General features: G+C 39.0%; 1 long non-coding RNA gene across 1 annotated transcript in view; it reads right to left on the bottom strand.

The window, feature by feature from the left end:
• The window catches only part of LOC115838290, a 37,792-nt gene extending 28,976 nt beyond the window's left edge, over positions 1-8,816 (bottom strand). Inside the window, exon 1 of the long non-coding RNA XR_004033288.1 lies at positions 8,729-8,816. This is a non-coding gene — a long non-coding RNA (uncharacterized LOC115838290). The remainder of the gene's footprint in view (positions 1-8,728) is intronic.
• Positions 8,817-14,073: the final 5,257 nt, after the last annotated feature.

The following is a 14,073-nucleotide window of genomic DNA, read 5'->3' as shown; positions in this document are numbered from 1 at the left end:
AAGTTCAGTATGAAAACAGTGACTATGTTTAACAAGAATGCAAAATGAAGAACATAAAATCAGTAGTGTTAAAAATATAGAGTACTCGTTACTGTACAAGCCATTATATCATATTTATATAATACTTAACATCAATATATGAAACTATGTAAAAGTGTCAGGGAAAGATTTTTATTCTTTGTGTTATAGTTGTTATTATTGTCGTTATTTTGATTGAGTCTCTTGTTGAACTCTGAATTCTATTTGAACATGAAACAGTAATCAATACTGTAGGCTATTTGATAATCCCCATGAATATGACTAAAAAGTTTTCATGAAAGCCCTATAGACAGAATCCATTGAATTTAGAATAGTTCTCATACCAGTAGAAAGAAGCAGATGTCCCAAACCAAACACACTTGGTTTAATATACTTTTACGTTAGCTGTAATGGACAGATGTTTTGACTATGACATGGCAAGACAAGGATTTGAAATGGTCGATTGAAAAGATTTTGTTCATAAAAGTAATTGCTCTTACATTACAAAGTGAAGGATTTACATGTGGAAAATGTCAGCCTGTTGCAGCATCTCATGATGGATCGTGTTACCACAAGCCATAGAGTTCACTAGAAATAAGCAACTTACTTCTGAGGGGCCCATTTAATAGGCATCACACACAGAATGGCAGGGAATGGGAGCCTCAAATCTAGAGTCATTCTGGATATGTAGCTGATCCTTGATTATACACTTTCAGGATTATCTGTGACTTTTTTTCCCATCAGAATTTGACTTCTGTCTATATTATTTTATGAGCAAATAGCAATTTCTACATACCAGGCACTATCAGAAGAGCTTTATGAATGTGAATAATCCATTTTATCCTCATAGGAACTCCTAAGAGCAGGTTAGGAAAACGATGCACAGAGAAGTTACATAACTTGCTTAAGGTCACACTTCTTGGAAATGGCAAAGACAGAATATCCCAGTCTAGCTCTAGAATCTGTGCTCTGAACTATTTGGACTCTGCTCCTTCTTCTATTGTTCAACAAGTGGTAGAAGTTATATCTAATTATTTGTGTGGTTCAGGAATTTCTTAAATGAGACTGATTTAGGTAAGTGAATCTGTTGTCCCAGGACCTCAAATGCTACCTCCCAACCTCTCTAGGAGTCAGCTCACTTGCAACCTTATTCCCAAAATTGGAATTCAAAAAGTTCTTCCAGCCCATGAAATAGACACAAAGCCCTTACATGAATTCCATGCACTTTACCTGTTGGGCTCTAACTCAGACCCTACCTAATGCTTATTTTGACATATAACAGTTGAGGGGGAAAGAGACATAAAATTTGAAAAAGATATAAACATTTATACTACTATATAGCACAGTAAAAAAGTTATGACTGAATTATTAGGAAAAAGCTAATGTTCACCATGCTTTATTTAGAAGACAGGGAAATAGACAATGTATGTCGAAAGATCTTTCTTCAGAAATATTTAAATTTTTAGACTGTGATTGCTCTGTAGGCTAAGCTTCTATAATGAAAGATAATATTTGTGGAATATCCCATTCTCAACAGGGCCAGATAACGAAGTAAAAGAGGTATTGTTGTGGAAAGAACACTGGGTGAATTGGAGACATTCTCCCACTAACTTGCTGATAAATGATCTGAACAGGTCAATCATTCTCTCTGTGTCTTAGACTGCTCACATGCCTCACTCAAAGAGTTATTGTAAGGATTAAATAAAATAATGTATGTGAAAGTGTCCAATATGTAGTGTATTCTCGATAAATCTTTGTTAAAGAAAAAAGTAGCATTGCATGCCAGTGTCAAAGATAAATTATTTTTGAATTATGACTTGGACAATATTTGTGTAATTATACACACAGAGGAATGTGGCTAAAGGAACAGAAGTGATTGCCTCAGTATTCTTCAATAATTACGTTACCTTTCTTTAGATTTCCCCCACCTTTTTTCTTCTTTTTTTTTTTTTTTCGTCTTTTCACCTACTTTGAAGAATGTAACTATTCAAAACGAAATCCTGGGTAGAAATAAACCTTCTCTTTGATAAAACCCAGATGCACAGGATGAGATGCATTTCCTGTAGAGATCCATACAAGGAAGAAATGGTCTGGGATTTTTTCTCTTATAATTCCACCATGTGTCCGTTTTGGCTCCACTTGGCATGTAGAGATGGAGAGTGAACCTTTGTTCACGTGTATACTTGTGACAAGAGAATGACTGAGAAAGGATTAGGCAAGTCAGCAGCCTCATCCAAGCACAACCCCGGGCCTTAAGCAGTGACAATCAATGGAAACAGCCAACTGTGTTCTGTTGTCCAGCATAATTTTTAACACGGCAAGGGTGGAGGCAGTGGTTAGGGAGGATGAATCAAAATGATCTGGGGATTTTTAAAAATAAAAATATATGTTTTTCTTCTTCAACCAAAATTTTAGATACTTTCTCAGGGGTGGAGGCAGGGACATGAATATTTTCTAACACCTTTTCAGCAGATTCTGATACCAATATTTTTCCCACCCACCATGAGAACTACCAGGCTAGTATATTAATTCCACCTGTCTATGATTTGACCTCACCCCATAGCTAGCATAGTATAGCCTCAGGCCACAGTAAGCTATAGTTGAGCACTGGCTGCCCCCGTTAGGCAGGGCTGCCATCCATGACATCCCCATCATGGGTCAGCATATATTTTTACACTAGGTCTACTGCCCTCCTGAATGTAATTAAATCTGTTGTTGAGCTTCCAAACTGAGCTAGAAGGGATCCTGTCCTAGTGCTACTCTTTAGTTGTCTCCATCCTGGCCCTTGCCCAGCCATGGCTCTCCCTACAGGGTGAGGAGTTCTTGGGGACAAGTGGACCTGCCTGTCAAGCAGCCACCGTCCCTTTTGGCCCAGTGCGTCCCAAACTTTAATGTGCTTATGTGAAACACCTGAGGATCCTGCCAAAGTGCAGATTCTAATTCAGTGGGTAGGTCCAGCATTGGTCTGAGAGTCTGAAGTTTTATCAGTCCCCCTGGTGCTGTGGACTACACTTTAAGCGTCAAGGGACTACATCCTGCTCTAGGTACCCAGGCTCCTGGAATTCCCTGAGCAGAGGATGCCATGCTTACATGGTTTCTCCCTGGGTCTCTCCTGAAGACAGACTGTGATGCCAGTGTGCACTCTTCTAGGCTTGAGTGGTGGCCAAGGGGGTGCTTGGAGGGGAGGGCTTGTGGGCACAGGTTAGATGAGTGAGGTGCTTGAGTTACAGAATACATCCAGAGGTCAGAAGAGAAATGGGGATCATGGGATTGACTTGGATTGGGATCAGAGGCCACACACAAACCAACTCACTCCACGTTACCATATTTTAACACAGCATTCGAAGTAGTCCAAGAATTTTAAGTTAAAAATTGTCCTTTTCAGTTGTTAATTTACATAGGAGGATAGAATTTTACTTTAACCATTTTTTAGCTTGACTATGTATATTTTTAAACATAAAAACATAAAATATGTGGGCCTTCATTTCTTGCTGCAGGCCCCAAAATTGTTAAAAGTGCTCCTGTTGTAGGCACTTGATTATGTAACCACACTTTACCTCTCCTCTAGGTAATTTTGAGTATAAACATCACGTGACAGAAGTTCAGACTTTTTACTTGGATAGTTCTTTTGCATCTTCATATGCTTCTTTCCTGTGTTATTTGAATTCACTTGCCTCTCATGGACCTTTTAATATGCAGCTCAGGATTTTTTGAGACCATGAATATGTATATTGGACTATGTAATACTAAATTCTTTGGGATATGGAGCAGTCACAGTTTCTTCTGGTTAAGAATGTTTGCAAATGTGACTCCACAGTTGAATAACAATGAAACCCACCCAGTTAAAAAGGCTGGCTCGAAATGTTGTTTGGCTTGTTTTTGTTGTTGTTTTTCTTAACCCATTTTCCTATTCTATTAGCATAGCATAGTTTTACAAGTCCCTGGTCAAAAGTCAAATCTTAGCTGTACCACTGATAAGCTACTGAATTCTAACTTTTCCAGGCCTCAATACATTTTTGCTTCTAAAGTAGAGATAATAATGTCATCTCATAGGGTGATAAAGAGGATTAAAGGATATAATACATATAAAAATATTTGGAATGGTGTCTGATACATAATAATCACTCAAATAATGTTTTCTATTATTTGTTCACATTTCATCTTGTTATTGAAGCTGCCTAAATGTTCTGTCATCCCATTGATTTTTCTCTTCTTCAGAGTCCTTCATCTTCCATCATCACTTTGCTATTTAACTTTTGCTTGTTGTCTTAGTCTGTGTCTGCTGCTATAACAGAACACCACAGACTGGGTAATTTATGAAGAAAAGAAACTTATTTGGCTCATGGTTCTGGAGGCTAGGAAGTCCAAGAACATGACACCAGCTTCTGGGAAGGGTCATCCTAAGGCAGATGGCATCATATTGTGAATGAGTGTGTGTGAGACAGAGAGGGAAGGTGGCTGAACTCATCTTTTTTTTTTTTTTTTAAATCAGAAATCCACTCCTGCAATAACTAACCCAGTCCTGTGATAGCAGCATTAATCCCTTCATGAAGGCAGTGCCATCATTGCCTAATCACTTCTTAAAGGCCCCACCTCTTCATACTGTTACAATGGCAATTAAATCTCAAAATGAGTTTTGGAGGGGGCATTCAAACCATAACATGTATATTCCATTTTTCATTATTAGCTTAATGTGTATGGATTTAAGAAAACTTTTCAAGAAAAATCAAAAAAGGAAATGGCTCAAAGAAAAAAAGGGTTGGAGTAACCAGATAGCAGGAGTTAGAGAAGAGAAATCACTCAATTTGCTGAGCAGGCATAGAGATTAAAGTACTGAGCATCACCTGGCAGAACTTGGTGGGAAGGCTGGCATGCTTCTCCCGTTGAGGGAGGGGGCAGGGTTACTTGAATTCAGTTAAGAGCTTCCTAGGCTTATCAGGGATAGGTTTATCTCTTTGTTCCTCCCTCCCCCCACCCCCACCCTGCCATTTCACCCAACCTTGGTAAACAATCTGAACATGACTATTATAAGGCTACACCCAGACAACAGTAATTGACAAAGGGATCATTAAGAAAAAGGATTAGAGTGAAGGCTTTTGAAAAAGCATTAATTTGTATCCTGCATTCTCACTCACTGACAACTCTGTTAACTAATTAATAAGAAAGGAAAATCTCAAGTCAGTTCCTTCCTACACTGTCACCCTTGTCTTTTCTCTCATTTGCTTAAGGTATCAAGTAGTCAACTTCAGCTGGAAATAGTGTAGGGCTTATTCTAGGCCATAACATGGGAGCAAAACAACCAGAGATTTAGCCAAATCCTAATTTATTTACCCCTTTCTGACAGAGAGAAATGTTTATGTTTATTTCTAAGGCTGTGCTATGATGTGCAGTTCAAGTGCTCTGACACTTTAACGCACCATGCAAGGTTAGCAGCCTGTTCACCCTTTATTAATTTGTTGGTGAATATATTTGGATTTTCACTTCATGCCAAAAAATGTAAGAAGGGATGCAGTTTGGACATTGTTTCTTTACTCTTACACACCATGTAAACCAAAAATTGTCTATCTGGCAGCTTAGTGGCTGTATGTAAAGCCCCTGTTTACTTAATCTGAAGGTCCGTTTCATTTCTGCTTGGTTTGCAAAATAAATGAAATGAACGAGTGTGTCAGAATTACAATTGCGAGAGTCTGAAAAAGACATTTGGGTCACTGAGTGACTAAAAGCACTCTCTGTTTACATGTTTCTTCAGTTTCTGTCGCTGCAGCTGTGTCACAGCTTATAACAACTAATCCCTTTTTATTTACATTTTACTTTATTTTATTTTGTATTAAAGGCACTATTAAGCCACGTCTTCCAAATGTGTCTGAGGTTTCCTAACTATCTTAATAGTGTACACACATTACAGTTATGGCAGAGAACTTCCTCCAAGTCTGGGTTAAGAGTGACTTTAAGAATAATAGTTTATAGGACAATTAAAACGTGTTAATCTGTATTTGAAAACTTGATCTGGTTAAAAATCGGTTCCCCGTCTGCTTATATTTGCCAGTTTTCTACATCGTGTAGCTGGGGTTTTCCTGAGAGGTGGAAAGAGTGGGTTATGGGAAGAGATGGCTGGAGAAAGCCTGGGAGCTAAGCTGATTTTAGGCCTTTGGTCTGAGGTCCTGTTAACATAACCTATGTTCTGCTTCAGGGGAAGATGACGCACGGAAGGTTGGAAATGGGGCTTGAGCGAGCACACTTTTCATGCTCAACAAAGCCTAACATCATTTTACTATACGATTTGAGTTATGTGCGTGCTTTTAATAAACTGATCCTCACAAAAAATAAATAGATTTGTTCTGCTTAAACTGGCATACAAAGGGCTCAGAGGAAAAAAAATCTTCAACACCTCTTGGGGATTGGAAGGTAACTTCACACTCCAGCTCCACGTTGGGAACGTGTGATAACAATTTGACAGGAAGTAAGTGGATTCTGTCCCAAGCCTTGGGAGTGGACTTGACCCTGAGCATAATGGTGTGAGTCTGAGGCCAAGAGCTTCCCGCCCAGCAGGGGGTAGCCAAGCGCCGGCGACTGGGCAGGAATTCAACCCCACAGGTTCCCATCTCTTCCCACCGCCTGCCAGCAACACAGCTCTCCCTTTCTAGAAACAGGATTTCCCCTCCGGGCTTGGATTCTTAAATCTAAAAAGAGCCTCTCACCTGAGGCCTTCACCTGAGAGCTGGAGCCTGTGCGATGGATTCTCTGGACAGGGACCCCAATGAACAGGTGGAAAAGTACATTTATCTGCCCAAGGCTTGGAATGAAAATTGGGGGTGGGGTGGGTAGAGGCAGATTTTACTCTTCTTCAGATTCTTTTCTCTGTCTCCCAGTGGGCACAGGCTGAGCGTTGCTGGGTTAGAAAAGAGATAGAGAGGTTAGACCCTGGTTCTCTGTGTGGGGTGGGTGGTATGCATGTGTGTGTGGAGGGGTATGGGTGTGAGTGTGCCGTGCATATGTGTGGAAAGCATGTGTGTAGGTGTGTTAGAAGCGTGTGTGGGTGAATATGTGTGTGTGGGGTGGTGGGGAATGTGCGTGTGTATGGGTGTGTGGATGTGGATGTGTGTAGGGGAATGTGGGTGTATGGGTGTGTGTGGATGTGTGTGTAGGTAGGGAGCGTGTATGTGGATATGTGGGGGAAATGTGTGTATGGGTGTGGGTATGTGATTACGGTGAATGTGTGAGGAGAGTAAGTGCATGTGAGTATGTGTGTCTGTGGGTATGTGTGGGATGCGTGTGTGTGTGTGTGTGGTTTGTGTTTTGGGGGCGTGTATGTGGGTGTGTGTGTGGTGTGTATATGTGTGGGGTGTGTGTATGTGGGTGTGTATGTGTGGGGGGGAAGTATGTGTGTGGGCTGTGTGTATATGTATGTGGGGTGTGTGTATGTGGATGTGGGTATATGTGTGTGTGGGTGTGTGTGTGGGTGTGTGTATATATGTGGGTGTGTGTGGGATGTGTGTGGGAAGTATGTGTATGTATGTAAGGTGTATGTGGGTGTGGGTGTATTTGGAGGTGTATGTGTGGGGGGAGTATGTGTATGTGCATGTGGAGGGGTGTGTGTGTGGTGTGTGTATATGTGTGTTTATGTGGGTGTGTGGGGAGTGTAGGTGTGGAGTGTGTGTGGGGTGTGTGTGGGGAGTGTGGGTGTGACTGTGGGTATATATGTGTGTGTAGGGAGTGTATATGTGTGTGTGGAGGGGTGTATGTGGGTATGTGTGTGTATGGGAGAAGTATATGTGTGTGATTATGTGGGTGTGTATGTAAGTGGGGTATGTGTGGGGAGTGTGTGTATGTATGTGGGGGTATATGTGTATGCTGGTGGGTGTGTATGTGTATGGAGTGTATCTGTGGGTGTGTATGTGTGTGGGGTATGTATGTGTGTAGGTGGGTGTGTATGTGTGTGGGGTGTTTCTGTGGGTGTGTATGTGTGTAGGGTATGTGTATATGTGGGTATGTGTGTTGGGTGTGTGTGTGGGGAAAGTGGGTGTGACTGTGGGTGTGGTGTGTGTGTGGCTGTGTGTGTGTATGGGGGAAATATGGGTATGTGTTTATGTGGGCGTGTGTATGAGTGGGGTGTGTAGAGTGTGTATATATGTGGGGTGTGTGTATGTGGGTGTGTATGTGTGTATCTGTGGGTGTTTATGTTTGTGGGGTGTGCGTATATGTGTGGGTGTGCGTATATGTGGGTGTGCGTTTCTGTGGGTGTGTACGTGTGTGGTGTGTGTGTATGTGGGTGTGTGTCTGTGGGTGTTTATGTGTGTGGGGGGTGTGTGTCTGTGGGTGTGTGTATATGTGGGTATGTGGGAGTGGGTGTGTGTGGGTTTGTGTATATGTGGGTGTGTCTGTGTGGGGTGTGTGTGTTTATGTGGGGTGTGTGTGGGGGGACCTCTGGGTGTGTGGGTGGTGTCAGGGGAGCCTGGATGGAGCCCCAGGACAGCCTGCTGAGGGTGGAAGCCTGGGTGGCAGATGCTCAGGTCTGACTGCTGGGCTGCAGGGAAGAAATGCCAAGCTGAACTCGCAGGTAGGGAGGAGGAGAGGTGGGACAGTGACAGGTCACTAAAGAAAAAGCATTCTGAGAAAAGCCTGTCCTCCTTACGGTATGCTGCAGGGGCTGAGCCTATGTCCCTGCTGGTACCCCCTGGGAACCCCCTTCGCTGGGTCCCCCCAGCCTCACCTTGTTGCTTCTCACTGGAGCCGTTTTCAGTTGGTGCTGCTTCTCTTTGTTCTGTTGTCCCCCAGTGCAGTGAACCCTTACATTACGGGTTTCTGTATACACAACCATTACATCTTATCTCGTCTTCTAAATTACTCTAAAATCCAATTATAAAACCCTCTCTCCTTCAAGAGCACACAACTTGCCACATTACTGAAATGCTGGGCTGCTCTTTTGTTTTTCTAAATTAATAATAACTACCATTTTCCGTCTGCTCTTACCATGGGACTCTTTTAAATCACCACACAGCTTTCTAAAATGCATATTATGATTCTTTTTGCTTCTTTGCTGGGCTGCAAAAAAGCTAAGGATGATTTTCCAAATATTCATAAAAGATCTGTCAGTTGGTTTTTAGTATAAAAACATTTGAAACTACAATCCTTAAAGAATAAAGCATTTTAATATTTATCAGTTAAAATTTCACTGTTGCTTTCTTTTGTATGGGCGAAATAGAAGTCTATCACTTTTAAGGTTTTAAGAGATTTGAATGAATTTTATGTGTTAGTTAAAATTTTTATGGATTGAAAACTCTTAGTTTCACTAAGATTTTGAAAGCACAAACGATTTTTAAAATCCAGGTCCCCTCGTGAGTTTCTTGAATTTACAGGAGGGCAGTAACTATTCTTAAATATAGATTCAACTTCTATAAGTTATCAAAATATTTCAGGAAGAGAGAACATGCCCAGAACATATAAGAAAAAGCTTTAACAGTATCAGGAATATCCTCAAACACTTTTTCTGACAAAATGGTAGTCGTGGTTTTCAACACTAGAAAATTGCTCTTAGGAAAATATGGTTAAGTTCAGATTTGATATTAGAAAAAGAAATTTGACTTGTTTTAGTATTTTATAATCACAGGCATGTAATTGAACGGTGATTGCTTTTCTTACTTGCAAATTCTTACTTTGGTCATGTGGAAAAAGTATATTTGACATACCTAAGGCATCTGATTATGCAGTAACAAAATATGCTTGCTCTGTGATTATTAAAAATATGTGTACAGCTAATCAGCCACTCTGCTTTCAACTTCACGAGCTTCGGCAATGTTCAGTGGAGCTCTTCATTGTACCATCTGTATTTATGAATGATTCTTTCTCATGCTTAGACTTCAGCTGCTTAGGTTAAATATATTATAAAATGTAGGAAAGATTGGAAAAGTCCTAAGTCACACATTAAATTTCATTCCAACATTTAAATAATAACAACCTAGCTAAGTATTTTGTGTAGTTATTGTGCCCTGAAATTAAATCTCTATCCCCTTAAATATTAAATACAGGAGAGGCCAGTTGTTTCTTCAATAAGTTCTATTTAAGGGTTTTCAGAGGACAAAGTGAAGGCCAAGGGAGAAGACGGCGTGCAACTGAAGCAGCACTACTTGGAATTTACAGGCTAAATGGATGAACCAGAAGGACATGCTAATCACCAAATAACATCATCAAATACAAAATATAGGAACATGATTATCATGAGCAACAACTCAGGGAAAAATGGACATCAGGAACAAGAAAATCATAAATGATATATAAACAAAAATTATACTTTTTCATTCTTACAATATATATTACATATACAGTATCAAAACATATGCAAATACACACTATATATTGTATGTTCTTTTGAGTTGTTTTGTACAAATAGACTCTATAATCTTAATTTAATCATAGTGGACACATCCATGTTATCATTTAACATTTCAGCTATGCATCCCAGCATAGCTCCGTCTCCCTCCCTCCCTTCTTCCCTTCCTACCTTCCTTCCTTTTTAAAAAATTTTCTGTGAAAACAAAACTTAATTTTCCCTTGCACTTCTAAATTTTTAAAAAATTTAATTAATTTTTGTTGTTGTTGTTTTTGAGACAGAGTCTCCCATTGTCACCCAGGCTGGAGTGCAGTGGCAAGATCTTGGCTCACTGCAGCCTCCGCCACTAGGGTTCAACTGATTCTTCTGCCTCAACTTCCCAAGTAGCTAGGATTATAGGCATGTGCCACCATGCCTGGCTAATTTTTGTATTTTTAGTAGAGACAGGGTTTTGCCATGTTGTCCAGTCTGGTCTTGAACTCCTGGCCTCAAATGATTCCCCACCCTCAGCCTCCCACAGTGCTAGGATTACTGATGTGAGCCACAGTTCCCGGCTGTACCTATAAATTTTAAATATCTTTTAGTTTCAGTGCAGGCTAAACATCACTATTAGTTTTGTTGGATTGAATCTAGCATAATTCACATATTAGTTTAAAATGTAGATGTTTTAAGAATTGATATTATCTACTTTGTTTATGTACTCAAGCATTCTACTAATATATTCTTTGAGGCTCTTCAATCTTTTATTTCTAATTTTTAATAAATTTCTAGTTAATAAGTCAAACTTTTAACATTTGAACAAAACATTCAATTAACATAATTCAAATATATGGGCAGCCCTTGTAGAATTGATTTCCTTTTTTAAACCAAGAGTGTATCTCCTGTCATGTGTGAGTGTTGCGCAGCAAACTTAAAAAGAAACGTTTGAATTTACGTCACATTCTTTTTCGTACTTATGGGGCTTCATTTTTTTTAATTTAAATTAAGATTTTGGGGGTTTGTTGGCAGGTTAATGTATGGACTATGTGATCTCTTAAGCTCTTTAAAATAATCTATTAAGCAAATAAAAAATGACTATGTGATACATGACGTTTGGAAAATGGTTTCTGGAAGATAAACCATAGTGCCCTAATTTATAAGCTACTCCTAGCAGGTCTTTGAGGCTTTGTGTCAATTTGGACATAGCCCAGATCTTGGACCACAAGAGCACCATTTGGGGTGATGTATCAGTAAATTACTTTTCAGTACCCTAGAGGGCAAGAAGAGTTAATGCAGCTTCCAGGAAAACAGAACACCGGGCAGTGTAACTCAGGTGGTGGGATGGCCGGATTGGATTTGTCATAAGCATGTCTCAATTGTGACTTTAGAGCGCAAGCTATGACAGCGCATCAGGGCTTTTCCTCTCTTCTCTTCCACCCGCTATGTTTCTGGGGGACTGAGCATCAGTGCCCCTCCCTGCAGAGTTGCAGCACTGGGAGATTATTATGGTCTTAAAAGTGAAAGCCTATAATTTAAGGTCATAACACCATCTTTAAAATGGAGATTGAAATACAGTAATATAAAATACATAAGGCGTCAAGATGTAGCAAATGTCTCTTCTCATTGGATTTTTCCATTTACAGGAGGGTAGTAATACCATGCATATTTTCTTGAAATATATAGTATATTTTCCATATTGATTGTGTAGCTTTTTCATTTAAAGTGGAACCGGTTCCCTGATAGACCCAAATTCCTTTCAATGCCTACTAAATAAAATGTTCTGGCCCTAAAAACAGGATAAAATAAAATAAAATTTTAAAGCCTAGAAAAGAAGGCTCCAACTTTCTAAGATATCAAATATTTACTTTCTAAGATATCAAATATTTCTAGAAAATAACATCTTGATGAGTTGGTTATAAATGAACATGTGGATTGTGTTTTCCTTAATATATCAATAGTTTATCATGGCAGAAATAAGAACTAAGTGCAGAAAGGATCCCCAGTGCTAGATCCTTGTCTTTGAAAGCAAAGGAGCTCAAGATATTCAGCAAATTCAAAACATCCCCTTACCAACCTTTTAAGATTATGTTTGTATATTTATTTCTTATGACATTTCAAAGCTTTTTCATAATTCTAGGTATTGATTTGAAAATGCCAGTTTTCAATACTAAATAACGGTGGAATAAAATTTTCTGTGAGTCAATTTTTCAACCACAAGAGGACAAACGCTGTCAGGAAAATGATTCTACTTTCACCGGGAAGGAAATGTCATGGGCCTCTGAATTGGGAAACAAACAAACAAACAAACAAATTCTTGCAGCAGTGCCTATTGGAAATTACCAGGAATAAATGTCTTTTTTTTTTCTTGAAATAAAGTTCAAAGTAACATTTAAATGAATAATTATTTACCATCTTGTTAAATGCAGGCGTGTATGGCGGGCACCATCTATTAGTATAAAAGCTTTTTCTGCTTAGAATGGTTCATTAGTTTTTTTGTAGGCTGTACTTGTTTCAAGATTCAAATTCAAAATCTCCTCTGATTTTGCTGTTCCATTTCTGGCAGCCGGCCAGTGGCAGATATGCATAATATTTCACTGTTAGACCTTGCAAACATTATATCCTGCTGTGCTAAAGAAAACATTGTGTTTCTTACCACATGAAAATAATCCATCACTTTTCAATCAGCACACAAAAAAGGCTCTACCTGTTTTTTCCATCAGACTCAAGAAAAATTAATGGCCCCAATGTGAAAGGTGGACCCTCCATACATGATCCATTAGAGTACAAACTAATCAAAATATATCTAGCATCTGATTTGCTAAGCAAGATGGAACAAAAGAGGTGTGATGAAAAAAATAGATCCTTCTAAGACCCATACAACCTTGTTCTATCAGTATTAACCTTATTTATTTTAAATGTGGGAGGACATAAATAAAAAACCATGAAATGAATCCGTTGAATTCAATCAATTCAAATAGACACTGTATTTATCTGGAAGAGATGGCTAAAGATACTTCGTGTGGACTGGAAGCAATTTTTATAATAAAAATGTTTTTTAAAAAGTAAAGAAAGATTATAAATCCCCCAGTGGGCCACTAGGCAACCTAATATATTAAAGTAAAATTTTCTTTGAGAGTAAAAAAATCAGTATTTTGTCAACTTGTTCATGCCTTTAAAAATAATTTCATGCCTTTTTGCAATGCTGATGTTGTAGCTAGTTTTGAGTGAGGCATGAGGACTTCCCTTTCTAGAGCCCTACAACTTTTGTAACAATATTCTAATCTGAGAGATAGCAGCCATACCAAAGGAGTGTCACTTAAAAAACAATCCATTTTATGACTTTTAAACACATTTGTTGGAGTTGCTTGGCCTTCTTTGCTACTGCCTGGTTCTGGGAAATTGTTTTCAATTTCTCTCTCCCTTTCTTTCTCATTTTCTCTCCCTTGCCTCCCCTCACTTACTCTCACTTTTTTGTGGCATGACCTGTGTCATATAGTTTAATGAATGTAGCAAAAAATGCAGACAATGGAATGTAATGCTAATACTAAGAAGGTATCTATATTAGTAAATAATTTTACACAGAAGTGTATTTTTATAACCTCAGGTTTACAATTCTACACTTTGTTTTAACTAGTATTCCAGTTTCTGTCTTTTTGTTTTTCCATCTCAAATCCATGTTGAAATAGTCTTTACATTGGTCTTTCTAAAGCATAACTGTATTTATATCCACTCATATCACAATCTCCCTT

Source organism: Nomascus leucogenys, chromosome 14 (genome assembly GCF_006542625.1).
Source record: "Nomascus leucogenys isolate Asia chromosome 14, Asia_NLE_v1, whole genome shotgun sequence".
Lineage (NCBI taxonomy): Eukaryota > Metazoa > Chordata > Mammalia > Primates > Hylobatidae > Nomascus > Nomascus leucogenys.
The sequence above is the reverse complement of the archived record's forward strand: the minus strand, read 5'-3'. Positions and strand labels throughout refer to the sequence as shown.